Here is a 19,084-nt window from a genome sequence, read left to right on the forward strand (position 1 = left end):
AAAGTTCTATATATATATATATATATTTTTTTTTTAAATCAGACTTTTTTACAGTGATATTTGATGCATAAATATTTCTTAGTCTTAAAATTTTACACAATCAAAATTGTTCTCTTTTATATTTTTCTCTATTGCTCATTTAGTTAAAAACTCTCTCCATAGTAATAGTCATACCTAATTTCAAACTGATTTTATATTTTTATGATTTTTGATTATTTCTGTTGTATTGTTTTTAACTTTATGGACCACAGCACACTCAACTTTTCTACCCTTCATTATCTTCAAAAGGTTATCCAAGCTCATGCTCATTCCTTCTATGATACTATCCACCTCATTCTCAGTCATATTCTTTTGCCTTCAATTTTTCCCAGCATTAATGTTTTTATATTGTCACATCCATTTTTTGTTATTGTGCTACATGGTTTATGCTGTTAATCTACAATGGATTTTTATCTGTTTTCTATTTTTCATAGCAATTTTTATCAAAAGAAGATGCATTCCTTTCTTTATCAAATATTAAGCTACTGTTTTTGATCACTTCTTTTTCTTGGCTAATAAATTTGTCCCACTGGTCTAGGCTTCTGATATTTTGATGACTTCTGACTAATGATGCTGTCAACTTCATTAGTATTTTAATCATTATATCTTGAAGAATCTAGACTTATTTTTTCCTTCCAAATGATTTTTTTTATTTATAGGAATAAATTTGTCTGCAAATTACATTAGATAGTAGCATTATTCTATAAATAGTGACTATCTCTCCGATCTATCAGTTATAAATGTAGAGTCTTTTGAGCTGTGTTTACATAAATCTCATTAAGATCTTGATAAATAGCTCCCAAATATTTATACATTTTGTTATTATTTTGAATGGAATCTATCATTTTTAAAAAAAATTTTTGTTAGTATTGCAGTGGTATCTCAACACTTGTCCACTTTGAAATTTGTGCAATTTAGTATATGAGATATTTTAATGAGGGAAAAAATATTTTATTATTTGACATTTTCTTGGCTCTTATTGCACTTGGTTGTTGCCTTTAGTTGAGTAGGAGGGGACACGAAGTTGGCCAGGAGCACTTCCCAGCCTCTGTCACTGCCATTGCCCTCAGCCCTAGGAAGTTCCTGCCAAGTGAAAACAAGAGTGCAAAGGATTGTCAGGTTGGAGTCCACCATGCTGAGACTGTGCATATGGAAGAACAGGTCAGGCAGTTCATGCAGGATGTGACTTCAATGTCTATTCTCTCAGATCCCAAAATAGTAGTACTGGAAGGGGAATGGGGAGGCTGGTATGTTAATAATTAGGAGAAGCATCAGGAGCAGGAGCAGCTGTAGTGGCTTAAGCAGCATCTGTGGGAACTCAGACAGAAATAGGAACTTCAGTGGTGGCAGATGATCTCTAGGTAGTGGAGAGCTCAGGACATAGCTACTATTAGTGGTAAAAACACTGATTTTTGATTCAGAAAAATCTATATTCATATTATTTAAATATGTTGATTCTCAATTCTGACATCATGACATTCACATTGAGATGATTCAGATCAGTTCCAACGGTCTTGTGATGAAGAAAGCCATCTGCAGCCAGAGAGAGGACAGTAGGAATTGAGTGTGGACCACAACATAGTATTTTCATTCTTTTTGTTATTGTTTGCTTGCATTTTGTTTTATTTCTCTTTTTTTTCCCTTTTGGATCTGATTTTTCTAATGCAGCATGATATTTGTGGAAATATGTATCGAGCAATTGCACATGTTTAACATATATTGGATCACTTGCTGAATGGGGAAGAAAGGGGAAAGGAGGGAAAAAATTAAAACACAGGACTTTTTAGGAGTGAATGTCAAAATTATCCATGTATATATTTTGAAACTAAAAGGCTATAATTAAAAAAATAAAATAAGGATGTGATAAAAAATAAATTTAATAACTTTCCAAAAATAAATTTAAAAAACAAACAAATAAATAAATGTGCTGACTCAAATAAAATCATCATATCATAGAATCTCAGATCTAGCCTCAGAAATCATCTTGTATTCTCTATATCTGACCAAAAATTTCCTGTATAACATAACAAGCTTTTAATTGAGGACCTTTAATGTAAATGATCCTATTAATTCTTGAAGTAGTCCATTCTACCTTGGGATAGCTCTAGCCATTAGAAAGATTTTCTGTGAATTAGGTCTAAAATTGTCTCTTTGAAAATTCATCTCATTGACAAATTGCACAAGATAGATAGATGAAAAATAGGTAGTTAGAGATAAATTGATAATATGTTCACTTAAATTTTGTATCTTGTACCTTTCTTAGTATACCCAAAGATTATGCTAGTTTGGGGGGAGCTATTACATCTCATTGTTGAGCTTGCAATTGACTCTTACCCCTAATTTTATTATAGGATCATTATAAAATCTTTACTTCAGTTTTCTCATCTATAGAAAGGAAATAAATAATACTGGTACTACCAAGTTCATAAGGCTACTGGGAAGATTAAAGGAGATAATACATGCAAAATACTTTTTAAACCCTAACAAATGCAGATATTAGAAGCATATCTAGCTGACTACCCAACTTTCAGTTGAAGCAAATTCACTTGGAAGAGAAATAGTGAGGACTTTAGTTATGACTCAGAGGACTTTTGGCCATGGGATCATTGTTCTCTGGGATCATCCAACCTTCACCCTTAAGGAGACTGATGGGAGGAGTAAATGGTAGGAAAAATGGACCTAAGGAAGACACACTAATGAAGTTTTGTGAGAGTGACTACCCAAAGCCAGTTATAAATCACACCACTGGATAATCATGACATAAAACTTGAAAATCAGATGAGGGAAAAAATTCTCTACACTTATGAGTAGCTTGGAGCAAATCTCTTTTGCCCTTATTTAATTAGGATTTTGATAACTATTATATTATGATTTGATATACTGAACTCTTTCATTATTTATATTTGAGTACCAGAATTACAAACTCTAATTAAATGTTGACTTTTCTCATGTGGAATTTCTTTTTTTCCAATATATTTTATTTCATTAAATATTTCTAATATACATAAAAAATAAAAGTTCATTTTCAAAATTTTTGAGTTTCTAATTTTCTCCTTCCCTCCCACACTTCTTTCCTCCTTGAGAAGGGAAACAATTTGGTATCAATTTCACACATGAAATTATGCAAAACAAATTTCCATAAACACAATGTTGTAAAATAAAACACAAAGAAAACACAAGCATGCAAAAAAAAGGGGAAAAATAAAGGAAAAGAAGAATGAAGTATGTATCAATTTACATTCAGAATTAATTAGTTCTTTCTCTGGAGTTGGATAGCATTTTCCATCAAGGATCACTTGAAATTATCTTAGATTATTGTCTTGAAAGGAGTAACTACATCTTCAATAGTTGATCATGCTTACAATATTTTGGTCACTATGTATGATGTTCCCTGATTTTGCCCAATTCACTTTGCATGAGTTTCTATGTCTAGTCAGGTTTTGCTGAAACTATATTGCTTAATATTTCTTTTCATTTTTTTTTCTTTCTAGCATTTTTGAAATTCTGAACTTAAAAATTAAAACATTTATTTCCATAACATAGTGGAATAGGGGGGAAAATTGATTGCACATGAAACTATTTATATTTATGTACAACTTGCTATTTCTTTTTAGCATATAATATAGATATTGTGTAACCTTTTTTTCTTTACCCCCCTTCCTCCTTCCTTAGAGATACCATTAGACACAAATATATGTGTTCGTATGTGTGTTTGTAGAAATGTATGTGTGTGTATGTGTATATGTGTGTGTGTATATGCAAAACCATTCTGTACATACTTGTACTTATCAGTTCTATCTCAGGATATAGACAGTGTTTTCCTTAATGGGTCCTTTGTAGTTAATTTGGGCATTTATAATAGTAAAAATTACTTAGTTGCTCAAAGTCATTCTTAAAAAAATATTGTTATTATTTTATAAAGTGTTTCTTGATTATGCTCATTTTGCACTTCATTATTTTGTGCTAAGATTATCTAGTTCATCATTTTTTATAGCACAATGGAGATAAAATCATTTTTTATGGCTCATATACCACAACTTATTCAGTCATTTTCCAATTGATAGGCATCCCCATAATTTCTTTACCAACAAAAAAGCATTTCTATAAATATTTTAGAATATATAAATTCTTGTCCTTTTCACAAATCATCTTATGAAATAGATCTAGTAGAGATAGGGCTGGTTCAAAGGATATAGATAATTTAATAATGTACAGTAACATTCCATCACAATAGTATGTCACAACTTGTTCAGCATTCCCAAATTGATAAATTATTTTGTGCTAAGATTATCTAGTTCATCATTTTTATAGCACATCCTTTATCTCTAAAAACAATTCTTTGTTACCACAAAAAAAAAAACCTGTTACAAAAAATATTTTTTCAAATAAGTCATCTTCCCTTTTCTTTGATCTCTTTATGATAGAGATTTACTAGTGATATTGCTGGATCAAAAGGTCATAGTTTTATATCACTTTCAGTGTAATTTCAAATTGTTCTCCAGAATGATTGGACTAGTTTATAACTCCACCAATAGTGCATTAATGTCCCAGTTTTTTTTCCCAGATGCCCTCCAGCAATTGTCATCTTTCTTTTCTATCATGTTAGAGACAAACTATTGTATGTGAAGTGGTATCTTAGAGTTGTTTTAATTTGTACTTCTTTAATTAGTAATGGTTCAGAGCATTTTTTTCATGAGACTATTGATAGCTTGGGCCAACTAAATAGCACAGTAATTACAGCACTGGCTTGAAATCAAGAAGACTCATCTTCATGGCTTCAAATCTGGCCTCAGACTTATACTAGCTTTTGACTCTGGACAAGATACTTAACTATGTTTGCCTCAGAAATGAGCTGGAGGAGGTAATGGCAAACCACTCCAGTAACTTTGCCAAGAAAATTCTAAATGAGGTCCCTAAGGGTCAGGCACAACTGAAAAGACTCAACAACAACAACAAAATTGATAGCTTTGATTTCTTTCTCTGCCTGCTTAAATCATTTTACCATTTATCAAGTGGGGAATAGCTCTTATTTCTATAAATTTGTCTCAATTCTCTATATATTTGAGAAATTAGGTCTTTACCAGAAAAAACTTACTGTATAAATCCCCCCCATTTCCTGTTTTCCTTATTATTTTGGTTGCATTGGTTTTGTTTGTACAAAAGCTTTTTTTAATTTTATATAATCAAAATTACCCATTTTACCTCCTGTGATCCTCTCTTTTTTTACATATAAACTCTTTCAATTTTCCATAGATCTAAAATGTACCTTTTCTATGCTCCTCCAATTTACTTATAGTGTCATCCTTTATTTCTAAATCACCTATCCACTTTTATCTTATTTTAATACATAATTTGAGATGTTGATCTATGTCAGCTTCTACCAAACTGCTTTCCAGGTTTTCCAGAAATTTTTTGTGAAATGGTGCAACCCACAAAATCTTAGATCTTTGGATTTATCAAATACTACATTACTATAGTAATTTACTATTATGTATTGTATGACTAATCTATTCATTCTTTTTCTTAGCCAATTCCAAATTGTTTTCATAAATGCTTTGTAATATATTTTGAAATATGTTACTGTTAGGCTGCCTTCCTTTACTTTTCATTGATTCCCTTAATTTTCTTGATCTTTGTTCTTCTAGATGAGTTTTTTATTATTTTCTAGTTCTACAAAATAATTTTTAGTAGTTTAATTGACATGAAACTGAATAAATAGATTAAGCAGAATTATCATTTTTGGTACTTTGGTCATCTAGGATTTATAATCAATGGAGTAAGAACTAAGTTTACTTATGTACAATCTATGATAAAAAGATTTTGATAAATAAACAAATATTGTAAATGACATCACAGAAATATGTGATCTCAGAAAAAAGCTCCAAAACCTGGAGCCTAAAGGCCTTTCTGAGACCCAAAGACTCACTAGAGGGGAGCTGCCTCAGCTCTGAACACCAAACTTCTTACACTTATTGTCCTTTTCTGGATGTTTTCAGTTTCTGATTTATTTCTACCAGTTCTCTGATAGCTAAGAATCTCCTTGCTAATGATATCAGAAATGAAAAATTAACTTGATGGATTTAAACTAGAAGCTTCTGCCTTCCCCACAAGGTCTCACAAGATTCTATTGCTTCAGTTTGGTGCCCTTGTGGAATAGTGGTAATTCTGGTATCTAACTGACTTAGTTGATAGAGTATTTCCTTTGCAGTTCAGGAAAACAATTCCAAATGTAGCCTTAGCTCCTTACTAGCTAGATGACCTTGGACCAGTCACTTAAACTCAATTTCTTCATCTGTAAAATGGAAACAATAGTAGAACCTAAGTCCTAGGGTGGTAAGGATAAAATGAGATATTATTTGTAAAGCATTTTTCAAACCTCACTATATATTGTTAATATTGTTAGCTATTGTTAATATTATGTCCTAGACTGACACTGAAAGTTGGGGTGCTAAAGGTGATATCTGCAAAGAACTATCACTAATACAACTCTAACTTCTCTTACCTTGGTATGAAATCATACACCTGAGGTTCCAGAGATATCCCTGATATCCTTCCCTTGTTTGACCTGCTCCCACCATACCCCCTCCATATTCCTTTTCCCAAGAATTATAGTCAGCCTCTCCTTGTGTGGGATAAAACATACCAAATGTTACTATTACTTCATACAGCACCAGTTTGTCTTTTTGTGAACGCTCTTTCAAAATCCTATAACTACTGGGTAAGGATTTATGAAGAAATATTTTTCCCAAGAATTTTAGAAATGCAGCAGTTGATAGACTATTTGCAAATCATATTTTTCTGTTCCCAACAAGAGATCCCCAAAGACTTCAACAGCATTTGGAAAAACTTTCTTAGGTCACTTTGAGTTTGAATATGTATTTAAAATTGCATTTCTGTTGGACTTTGGGTGGTGCTAAGTATAATGGTAGGGAGAGAGATGCAAAAGAAAAAATAGCAACTGTAAAATATTCTTTAAAAAGTCACAGAGGGAAATAAGAGTTCAGAAGTGAACAGAAATAGAATGATTTTGTCACCACTGAGGTAAATTTATTATTTTTTATTGAAGCTTTTTATTTATAAAGCATATGCATGTGTAATTTTTCTAATATCAACTCTTGTATAACCTTTTGTTGCAAATTTTCCCCTCCTTCCCTGACTCCTACCCCTAGCTGGTAGGTAGTGCAAAACATGTTAAATATGTTGAAATACATGTTAGGTCCAATATATGTATACATATTTATACAATTATCTTGTTGCACAAAAAAATTCAGATCAAGAAGGAAGAGAAAGAAAACAAAATGCAAGCAAATAATAACAGAGAGAGTGAGAATGCTATGTTATATTCCATATTCTGTTCCCATGGTTCTCTCTCTCTGGATGTAGATGGCTGTCTTTGTCACTGCATAAATTGAATTGGTTTGAATCATCTCAGTATTGAAGAGAGCCACTTCCATCAGAATTGATCATTGTGAAATCTTGCTGTTGCCAAATATAATGATCTCCTGGTTCTGCTCGTTTCACTTAGCATCAGTTCATGTAGGTTTCCACGAGGTAAATTTAATATATAAACTGTAGCTAACAGAGGTTCATATGTCTTACACAATCGTGTGTAATATTCTCTATACAATGAAATGCATGTTGATTAATTTACAAAGAAGATATTTTAAAATATATTTCTTTTCTTTTTCAATTGCAATTTAGGCTTTGGTTGTCTTAAAGACTTTCCTTTCAAGTTGAATTTGTAAGGAATCTTTACTTTTCTTTCTGCTTTTTATTGGTCTTAATTATAAAAATAATCTGCACAGAAGGAACAGGTTTGAGAATCATAAGAAGTCTGGCCCTGGCTTCCTCTCAATCAGTCCCAAGTGAAAGTCCTGGAAACAAATAAAATTTTACAGCATCAAAAACTTTAATAAATTCTGAGTAAACTGAGGAAATTTGGAACTTTAAGAGACACTACAGGCAACTTGAGAATAACTGGACTACCAGAATGTAAAGCTTGCTTACAGTTCTTTGAGTGTCCATCCAAAACATTCATCCCAGCTTAAAAAAGGGATTTAAGTCTTCAAGTTTAGTCTTTTCATCTTCTCTACTTTGAGATCTAAAGATGCCAACAAACATTTATTTCAAACATCTGGCCCTGTGTTACCATTCTGTCAAATCCAAAAGTGTTCTTAATAATTTATATTTCATTCTATTGTTTTTTCCATAAAAGTGCCTCACTAATCATTAGCCAGGCTCATGTCTCTAATGGTATAAATTAAGCTTGGTAGCTGTTGCCTTAAGTTCTGGGGAGTTGCTGACAAGTCCTCAAAAAGCCAAGAAATCTTCTCACATCAGGATTTACTACATTCAAGCCAGATTTTTCATGGTTCACATGTCAGGCAGGTATGTGAAAAGGCCAATGATCAAACATCCTACCAACTCCTGCAGACAACCCCAAAAACAGTTATAATTTTTGATACAACTTGGGGCACTGTGACAAATAGATGAAAAGCACAGTTTTTTTCTTTTGTTTTGTTTGTTTTTGTAATGATGAGCTGGCTTCTGAAATGAGACTTATTAGGCTGGGAGATACTACATGGATTTCAAGATTCATTTCAGTAAAGTTATAGCTTAAATCCTCCCAATGAAATACTCCTTTGTACATTTAAAACTCTTCAAGGATCCAAGATTTCAGCCATGAAGGTATTCCCTTCACTGGTGGTCATCCCTCCTCTTCATTTTAGTAGATGGTCTTCATGAGTCAAAGAAAAAAAAAGTCATTACTAGATGGTCACATTTTGGGTTGAATTTAACTAGGCTGGTCCTTAGATGACACGCCCATAATCTTTTTTTTTTTCCAGCACAGACATTTTTTTTAAATCTAATTTATTTATTTATTTATTTTATTATGATAACTTTTTATTGACAGAACCCATGCCAGGGTAATTTTTTACAGCATTATCCCTTGCACTCACTTTTGTTCCAATTTTTCCCCTCTCTCCCTCTACCCCCTCCCCTAGATGGCAAGCAGTCCTATATATGTTGAATATGTCACAGATACAATCCTAGATACAATATATGTGTGCAGAACCAAACAGTTCTCTTGTTGCACAGGGAGAATTGGATTCATAAGGTAAAAATAACCTGGGAAGAAAAACAAAAATCCAAAGAGTTTACATTCATTTTCCAGTGTTCTTTCTTTGGGTATAGCTGCTTCTGTCCATCATTGATCAACTGAAACTGAATTAGGTCTTTTTGTCAAAGAAATCCACTTCCATCAGAATACATCTTCATACAGTGTTGCTGTTGAAGTATATAATGATCTCCTGGTTCTGCTCATTTCACTTAGCATCAGTTCATGTAAGTCTCTCCAAGCCTCTCTGTATTCATCCTGCTGGTCATTTCTTACAGAACAATAATATTCCATAACATTCATATACCACAATTTAGCCAATCATTCTCCAATTGATGGGCATCCATTCATTTTCCAGTTTCTAGCCACACAAGCCCATAATCTTTGACAGGCCCACAAACTTAAAGTTTTTTAGCTTGATAGTAACAGTCAGAGGTACTATCAGGCTATCAGAGCTTGGTCTCCCCTGGCATAGTCTTCAAGAATCCAGAATCATCTCTGCATAGTAAAAAGTAAGAGTAAGATCTTAGGAGAAGATGTAAGCAAAGTATAAATTAACAAATGGACAATGAATTTGATTCAGATATAATTTGAGAGGAAATTTTTCTAATGTAGTTTATTTTACCAAACACTAAATTAGAAAAGTAGAATTCCATTTTTAAAAAAATGTTCAATTTTGTTTTTACTAAGAACTTTTTTACGCTACCTTCATTTCTGAGGGAAAAAATATTTCAGCAAAGCAGATCAATATGTCATTGTCTGACAATATATACAGTTCTCCACACCCATAATCCTCCCACATACTTTTGCAAAGGAGACAGCTGAATTAGTAAAATGCCATTTAATTTTACTTGACAAGACATCAAAATTACCATTTTATATTCAAATCTTATTAATTTATAAACCAAATGCTGTAGTATATAGGGCTATAGTCAGAAATTGTGGTTTCTTCCTTGTACTTTTATTGCATTTCTATGCCTCGATCATATTTTCATTTGACTTATCCTCATCCATGTATTTGTTTAGTTGCTAATGTATAGTTATTTGCTAGATTATATACTCCCTACGAGCAGAAAATTAACCTTATTTATTTTAATGCTTCCTAATAACTTGCATGATACCCTTCATACAGGATTTAATTATTATATTGAGAAATTATCATTTATTAGTCGTCCCAACTATATATGATAGTATACAGTTATCACTTCATTATTTTTGTTGTCATTTCAGTCATCGCCAATCCTTTGTGACTCCATTTAGGATTTTCTTTGTAAAGACACTAAAGTAGTTTGCCATTTCCTTCTCCAGCTCTTTTTATACATGATGAAACTGAAGCAAAAAGTGCTAAGTGACTTGAGCAGGAGAACTTACTTAGTAAGTATATAAGGTCAGATTTGAAAAAAGGAAGATTAATTTTACTGACTCCAAGTCCTGTGTTTTATCCACTGTGTCCCTACAACTTCCATTGTTTGTCTTTTGTTCTAAAAGAGGACCAATGACATCAGGAGGGTAATGTCTTGACTGGCAAGTGAATTGTATTTAATTGAGGCAAAGCCGTGCAGTTTCATGAGCCTCACCAGTGCCAAGACTTAGGTCAAGATGACTCACAATAACTCCAGATGTAGTAGGATACCTTGGCCTTTTTTAAGCTAAGGTTTTTCCCAGGTCTCAGTTTGTCTAAGACAATGCTATTCAGTATTTAAAGATTAGGTTATAATTAAGGGAAAAGATGGCCAAGTTTGCCTTCACAAAATAATTCAGTTTGGGAAGTGTTTCTGGCCAGAACAACAACAACAACAACAACAACAAATTGCTATTTACACTTATTCTGAGCCATCAAAACCCAGCAATGAGCTAGTGAGGGTTGGGTTGGAATCCACTATTGACCTAACAGTGAGGCCAGAATAATGTGGGTTTAAAAAGCAAAGTCAATAGTTCCATTTGAATTATAATTATAATGGAATTTATCAATGCCTGTTTTTTTTTCAGAGCTTTATTTCCAAAGAACTCATAAATGAAAGATGCTATGAGCCAGAACTTGAAACAAGGTGATAACTCAATGGAATTGATAGAAATGAAGCATAAGTTAACACCTTTGAGAATTCACACATTAGCTCACACATTAGTTCACACATTTGGGAGATTTCAGGATTCAGTATGAGATATTCAAATTCACACCTCCCATAATTCCTCTCTCAGAGGAAGAGTCAACTTTTGAGTTGACACCTCTAAAGAGCATAAAAACAGCTGAGCTCAGTTAGGAGAGTTCAGTTGAAAAGATTGAGAAGGGAGCATCAGTTGGAGATTGAGAAACCATAAATCAGAGTTGAGATAGAGGCAGAACCTGAGGAATGAGAGAGGCCTCTAAGAAAACTAACCGGGCTATATTGAAGGAGACAATAAAAGATTTGAACTTTTAACACCTGGCTGCATTTGGAGTAATTATTACTCTGAACTGAAACTAAGGCTGCCTCCAGAAAACCTCCCCAAGAAACCTGTTCCCAGAGAACCATCTTATATTTTAGAAAAGAACAAGAATACTACAGAAAGATATGACATAAAAGAATTGCCTCAATTTCTTGGGGAAAAAAACAACACACCAATGATTAAAAATTATTTAAAAAAAACACTACAATGATAGAATAAATAGGAAAGAAAAAAAATATTCCCACACCTCAAAATACAAAGTATTGCAACTTCAGTAACAGAAAATTAAAAGACTATGGGGGGTGGAGAATAATTGCTAATGTGCTGACATTTTTCCTTCTGATATAACTCTATTTTAATCAAAAAATTTTTCAAAAATTTGAAATTTGTTTTGTATAAAGTTCTATCTAGGAAAAATTGAAAATCAACATCATGATGTAAGTTGACAGGGAGTTCCTATCCACACTGCTCTTCCCTATTTAAAGTATGAAAGGGAAGAACATTACAGAATGGTTTTCTGCACTGAAGGTCCAAATACTGAGAACAAATAGAATCTGGAGCTACATGACCTAGGGAAGGACCTTTTTATAGCAGCTACTATGTGAAGGCACTTTATAAATATTACCTCATTTGATTACCTGTCACAACTATTTGCTCTGAATCTTCTACTCTTGTGCATCTTTGCTCTTTCTTCTCAGTCCATACTCCATTTCCCAAACCTACAATGGATATTACAGCTGATCATGTAGCAGATGTTCTTTGAGAAGGAAAAAAATAACACATCATGGTCACATAGATCAGAAAAAAACACAAGTGATATGGACTTATTCTCTTCCTTTGTCAGGAAGAAGCCCATTGGGCTGTTATTACATGTAACCAATTCTCACAAGATCCTGTTTATACAGATTGATTGTGAGGATGGAACTCTTTGTCAATCTCCATTGTCTATCCCCCAAATTCTGTGAAGCTTTAAACAATCTTTGAGATATTGATTAGCATTTTAGACAGGTCTGGGACCTAATATGCCAAGTGCATTCTATCTGACTCCTTGATCCCTCCTTTTGAATTCCTGCCTTTACTTCCCTGATTTCCTTGAGAAACCCCCAAAGCTGTACTTACCCTATAAAAGATTTTCTTATAATGAAGATCTTTATTAAATTCTTTCCAAGACTAAATCCAGTATGAGATAGTCTCTTCCCTCTCCTCTTTCCTCCCCTCTCCCTCCTCCTCCCACCCCCAGTGCCTTCCTTTTAATGGAATCTTTTTCCTTTCTCTAGCTAACTCTGGTTAGTTTGTTAAACTCCTCCATGGATCTAATCTGCCAGTTAATGGCTTACTCCCACTTCATGGAGGATTTCCTTTCTCCTGGGTAATTATGATTTCCCCTGGAAAACTTGTCTTTTCTTATGCTCTCCTAACTCTATGTCATATTTGCCACTCTGGGTGCCTATTTTACCTCTTTTTTTGTCTATAACCCCTTCTCCTAAATAAACCTACCTTTTAGAAAAAAGAAAGATGATTGTGAACTTGTCATGTTTATTTTGAACTAGGAATTACTACCCCAACCTCATCAATGGGAATTTGAACTCAGGTTTTCTGAAAAATCTAGCCTTTACCCTGATATCAGATGGACCCTACTCAAAATTGATCCACTAAAATGTATTCATCCCTTGAAATTATTACCAGAGTTCTCTCTGTTTTCATAGAAAAACATTCTTAAACAGGATTTTTTTTTTTAATGGCATCCTTACTTTCCGTTAGTTTCAAGTAGGTCTGATAGGAATTCTGGATCAGTTTGTGGGCTGGACCAGCTTATCCTCAAGAATTGTTAGGAGGAGTCCATTCTGTTCCTATTATTAGTCTTGCCATCAGGTCAGTTCTCCCAAACTGTCCAGTTTGCATGGAATAAACCAGAGTCCATTGTTAATCCATCCATCCTGTCTTTAACCTCTGAAACAGTCTTGATTAGCATCTTTAAACAACCAAACTCCTTCTTCATTCCTTCCCTTTTATCTCTAGATCCTGTCTCCCTACTCCTCTGCTTCCCTGAGATTTTAAAAGTCATATCCTCCCAAAAGCAAATTGCTCAATCAGTATGACTCTGCTTTGCTTAGTTGTATTTGCTTGAGCCCATGAGTGATTTTACTTAAACAAATGGCAATTTTTTGTTATCTGTCATAGATATTTTATCATGGTCATTTCATGTCACTAACCATTACACATTCCCAAAATGTATTTCATCAAGCTGTTTCATATTATCACTTCTTGTGCCTTTATTTTCATATCAGATCCATTATGATGGTCTAATTTAGCTCCCAGATCAATCCCCAAAATGCCATGTAGAAAAGTTCAGGTTTTTTTTTTTTTATTAAAAAAAAAAGTCTTCCTCAAAGAAGTACTTAGTACTAGGAATGATGGGAATAACTCAGAACTTGTTGAAATGTGAATGGCTCTGCCAAAAAAGTATTTTACAGTAAAATCCAGCTTGTGCTTTCTTTAAACTGGGCTAGTATTAATTCTAAGCTTAAAGTACACTGTTTATTTTTATTTCTGATCCCCTCCTGTACAAAAATTGAAACAAACACCCAAATATTAATACATTCAATTATATAATTTTAATGTACGGCTCAAACCTGCTGTTTTCTGTCTCAAAAAGTGCAGTACATTGCAATTTTCCCCAAGCAGAGTTGATGGAACCAAGGAAGACTGGTGAGAAGTTTGGGCAAGATGTCAGGAGAGCAGTTGTATGAGATTAGAATAGTATTGGAGGTTTCATTGGTATGGCTCAGCTTGCTTTTGGTAAATAAAATTTATGGTAGGGATCTGTGGAATACTTTAAAACAAATTTACACAAAGCAAGAAAGAAAAAAATCCTCATTTTCTAATATACCCCTGATTGTTAGGAATGCCCATTTATTATGTTCTTTTGAAAGTCATTTAAAACCAGAAGCTAATATCAAAATAGAATAAGATCATATTTAAGGTTTCTTAAGAATTAAAATTTTCCATAGTTGTGGGTATGTCTTAAATTTATTGAGACCGTATCTAAACGTATAAGTTATTTAAAACATTTTAAGTAAAAGTTTTTTGTAAGTTAAAAAAATAAACTTAGGACCACAAAAACTAAAAAAAGAGAAACTAATTATGGTTTTCTTAAAACCATGAAATTGTTACTGATGTAGCCCAACTCATTTTAGTTAAAATTTTCAGTGGTTTGAATTTTCTCTTTAAAGTTAAAAGTAGGAAATGTTTTTCCTAACTTCTAAGAGAAAAATAGACTCCAGCATTAATCAAATAGAGAGGCAATATCATACGTGGAAAGAACTAGCCTTGAAGGCAGACATATACCAATTAAGTCTCACCTCTGTTAATTTTTCGGTGCTTTAGACAATTTTCTAACACCATAAATTACAAAGGAACTGCCAATCTACAATGATGGGGGGAGTTTCCTCACCCATTCCAGTGCAATCATGAATACAGTTCTAATCTTTATAGGAACACCCAAAGGCGAGAAAAAGATGAGCTATTCACTGGTTGCTGAAACAAAAAACTTTCTGTCTTTAACAGATCTTAAGTGAAGGAGTCAGCTTATGGCTACTGGACTTCTTTCTTGGTAGTCCCTCCTTTTCTTGGAACCTGGGAAATGAAATATCTCATCAGAAATTATTCTTCCATATCCAATTTAAACTCTACTTGAATCAAACTTATGTGACCTATGCTAATTGCAAAAGCAGTCAATCAGATTCTTACTTTGCAACCATGTAATTCTTAGATAACTAAGTAGACAGTGAAAATAATTGATTCTTTTCAAATGCAATATTAATTAATGACTTGCCTACAGTGACATTTTTGATCTGCTCTTTCCAATATTAAAATAACATAAAAGAATCATTATTTTTTAATTTAAAGGAAAATTTTATTTTCCTCCTTCACTATTGTCATTTAGATTTAATTCATTCAACAAAATTAAATCAAGTGAAATTACTTGAGTTTCTTTACTCTTATAGTATTGGACATAATATAGCTAGGTGGTCCAGTAGATAGAGTGCAGGTCCTAGAGTAAGAAAACTCATTTCTTTAGTACAAATCCAGCCTCAGAAACTTACTAGTTGTATCACCATAAGCAAGTAACATAAACTGTTTTCCTTATCTCCTCATTTGCAAAAATGAACTGGAGAAAGAGTCAAATGTGACTAAAGTGATGGAAAACAACAGCAAAAACATACATGAGGAATCTTGTGGAATACTGAGTCAGAAAATCATACATCAACATTATCCACATTATGTTTTATTTTTTAATTGAATATTTTCTTCTTACATTTTTAATCTGGTTCTGGCAACACTGGTGAGTCCCTGTAGGCACTGTTAAATAACTTTATGTTACTTTCTAAAAGTCTCAAATTTCAGAAAGGATGTTGACCTGTTTTAGTGTAGATTCTTCATCAGGAGCTCAAAACACTGCCAGTCATAGATCCAGTTTTGTTTGCATTTTGTTGTTGTTGTTTTTTTTCCCATGGGGAGAACTCTTGTACTACCCACCTCAGAGGCCTTAAACATCATGAAGACTTATTTGTATTAAATTATATACCTAATTCCTATGTGCCTCTAAGCAAACCACTTAGTTTCCTCATCTGAAAAATAATAAAGTTGAATTTGATGATTAAAAGACTTGCCAGGAGTCACACAGCCAATAAGTGACTGAGAGAGGATTTTGAACTCACAAAGAAGAATCTTCTTGACTGAACTCCTAGCACTCTATTCATTGCACCATCTAACTGCATTAAGGAGAAAATGTTAATGCAGATTAAATGAAAAAGTGTGTCTTAAAATATTTTTATTGCTGTGTATGTCATATTGTTATAAAATGGAGGTTATTACCATTTGTGGACATTAGTCTCAAATTCTCTCATCAGATAAGATAGACATTTATATTTTATCTTATATCTATATCTTAGCCATGCCTATAGAAATTAATTTCAAATGCTAGATGTAATTTTTTAGGCATAACAGCTTCATCTTTCCACTTATATTCTGACATATTATTCTTTTTGTTCATTAAAAAGACAACATACAAAAAGACTCAAGCATTTGTATGTCATAGCAAAATTGAATTTCAAAAAGGTAGACCTCAAAACTTTGAAAAATATGCAATCAACTGAAGAAACTGAGTGGGGCTAGTGTAGTAGCTCCATGAGACATAGCAATTTAAAAAGCCTGAATAACCAGCACACAGAAACCTTAATGGCTTCGTTTGCAGCATAAGGAAGCCATAACTAAATAAGCCCTCTGTTACATGATTTCAACTGAGAAGTCTTTGTATTTTTGTTAAGTAATTAAAATTTTTGTGACTCTGGATACTTGATAACACCAAGCCAACAATCTCCTTACCATTATTTTCCTAATTCTCTGGTTAGATATTCAATTTTTTTTGTCACTAAGAAGATTAAAATTTCATTTTATTGGAGCACATATTCCATAAATATTTAACATAAAACACATGTTAACCTTTAGACCCCAAGAATCCAGAACATACTTTATTCACTGGGTAGGGAAATTACCAGAAGCATGAAAATGCCACACCCATATAAAAGAATTTTTGAATGTCTGCATTTTCCCGAGGGCATTTCACTAAACACTTATCTTGTAACAGGTTTTTTAAGGTATCAAGTAAATAAAGTTGGGTTATAATGGGACACTTGGCTATAATATTCCTGATATCTACATATACTCCTAGCAGTAAATTAATAAGAAATTCTGGCATGCCACTAGGAGATCTTTATGCATTACTGCTAAGGTCTGTCCAAAAGCAGAGATGTTTCTGGGTGTTCAATAGCCCCAATAACACAATAAATTCATAAAACCAACAGGTTAGAATAGATATAGGGTGCAACCCACAAATGAACAGATAATGCAGTATACAACATATCTGACAGTCATCCAGTTTTCCTTTAAGAGCTTTAGTGAAGGAGAAGTCTATGTCTTCCCAAGCTTCCCTTTCCATTTGTGAAGAGCTCCACTTGGTAGGAGTTTTTTTTTTTTTTTTACATTAAATCCAAGTATACCACATTCTCAGTTCTTGGTTCTAATCCCTCTTCCACAAGACAGCCCTTCACACATTTAAAGAGAATTGACATGAACCCTTAAGTATTTTCCCAAAGGATAAGTCTGACCATGTCACTCTGTGACACAATAAAATTCAAAATCCAGTGCCTTCCTTTTATTTTTGGGATCAAACATTTCATCTTTATATTAGTCTATTTCAATTTCTATTATTGTGAATTATATAATATATTTTAATATATACACATATAAAATAGTATTTATACATTAATGTAATTTTAAATAATTAAATATACATAGGTCAGAGATGGATACTCAAAAATTTTTGAGGCTCCAAGATTAAAGAACACTGAAAATCATAGTCATTCAACTGGACTTTGAGAAAAGAATAGACTTAAGTTGCAAAAAAGCTACAATAATGGGGAGCTGCCTTGGAAAACCTTTCAAAAAACTCATTTCCCCTCATCCCATACTCAATTTTCCATAGTTGCATTACAATGCTTGACAGGCATCACAATGAAATCAGTTCCATAAACCACAATTTTCCCAATAAAACAGGCTATGAAATCGCTGACTTTGACAACAAAAAGCATAAGAAAACCCACATGACTTCTGTCTTCTTACAATAAAGGAAACCAAAGTTGGATGAAGCCTCAAAAATATGGTTATCTCTTAAAAAATTAAGCCCCATCTCCCACTGAGGAGAAAGGTACAAATTTTAGTTACTTAATCAATACATACACAGGCCATTAAAAATATAAACAATAAGTTAAAGTTCCCTAAAATTAATTAGTAACCACTAAGTCAGATCCCCTGCTAAAACCTTACACCCAAGATTTATGGAGGAAACCTCAAGGATACTTCTTTTAAAATGTGGTAGACTTATAGAGCAAGAAGAGTTCACTACTGTAAATTCTCTAAATACTATTCCATTTATAATACTTTTCCTACCCAGTTCCTACCACAGCAAGGCTGTGGACCTTCAGAATCATTGTGACTAAATGGCCCAGCTTAGCTAGGATATCCTGTTAAAGGTCTTAGATAAATAAATAATGAGATGAATTAATAAACGTAAGACAACTTTAATCCTCCCTCAATACCATATTAACTCAGGAAGAGGAAAATCAGCTGAAGCCAAAGAAAAGAGATTGCTGCAAAGTCAGCTTGTGTTTATTGGCTTTATAAGAACCGATTATAGCGTTATGAATGTGGCCTCGAATACAGGTCACCAACAGGTCTTCCTTTCAAGAGCCATTTACTCCTGTCTCTCACTCTCTCAACACACAGTTGCATATTAGAATCTTGAAGTCTTATGGTGCCCAACAGCACCAGTAAGGAGAGCACCATAAAATCTAGCTTACCTCAATTTAAGCATGGACTATAGTTGTCCTTCTTAAGTCTTATAGATCTTATATAAGTGTAATAGCTCCTCTGGGAATA

Source organism: Sarcophilus harrisii, chromosome 1, assembly GCF_902635505.1.
Source record: "Sarcophilus harrisii chromosome 1, mSarHar1.11, whole genome shotgun sequence".
NCBI lineage: Eukaryota > Metazoa > Chordata > Mammalia > Dasyuromorphia > Dasyuridae > Sarcophilus > Sarcophilus harrisii.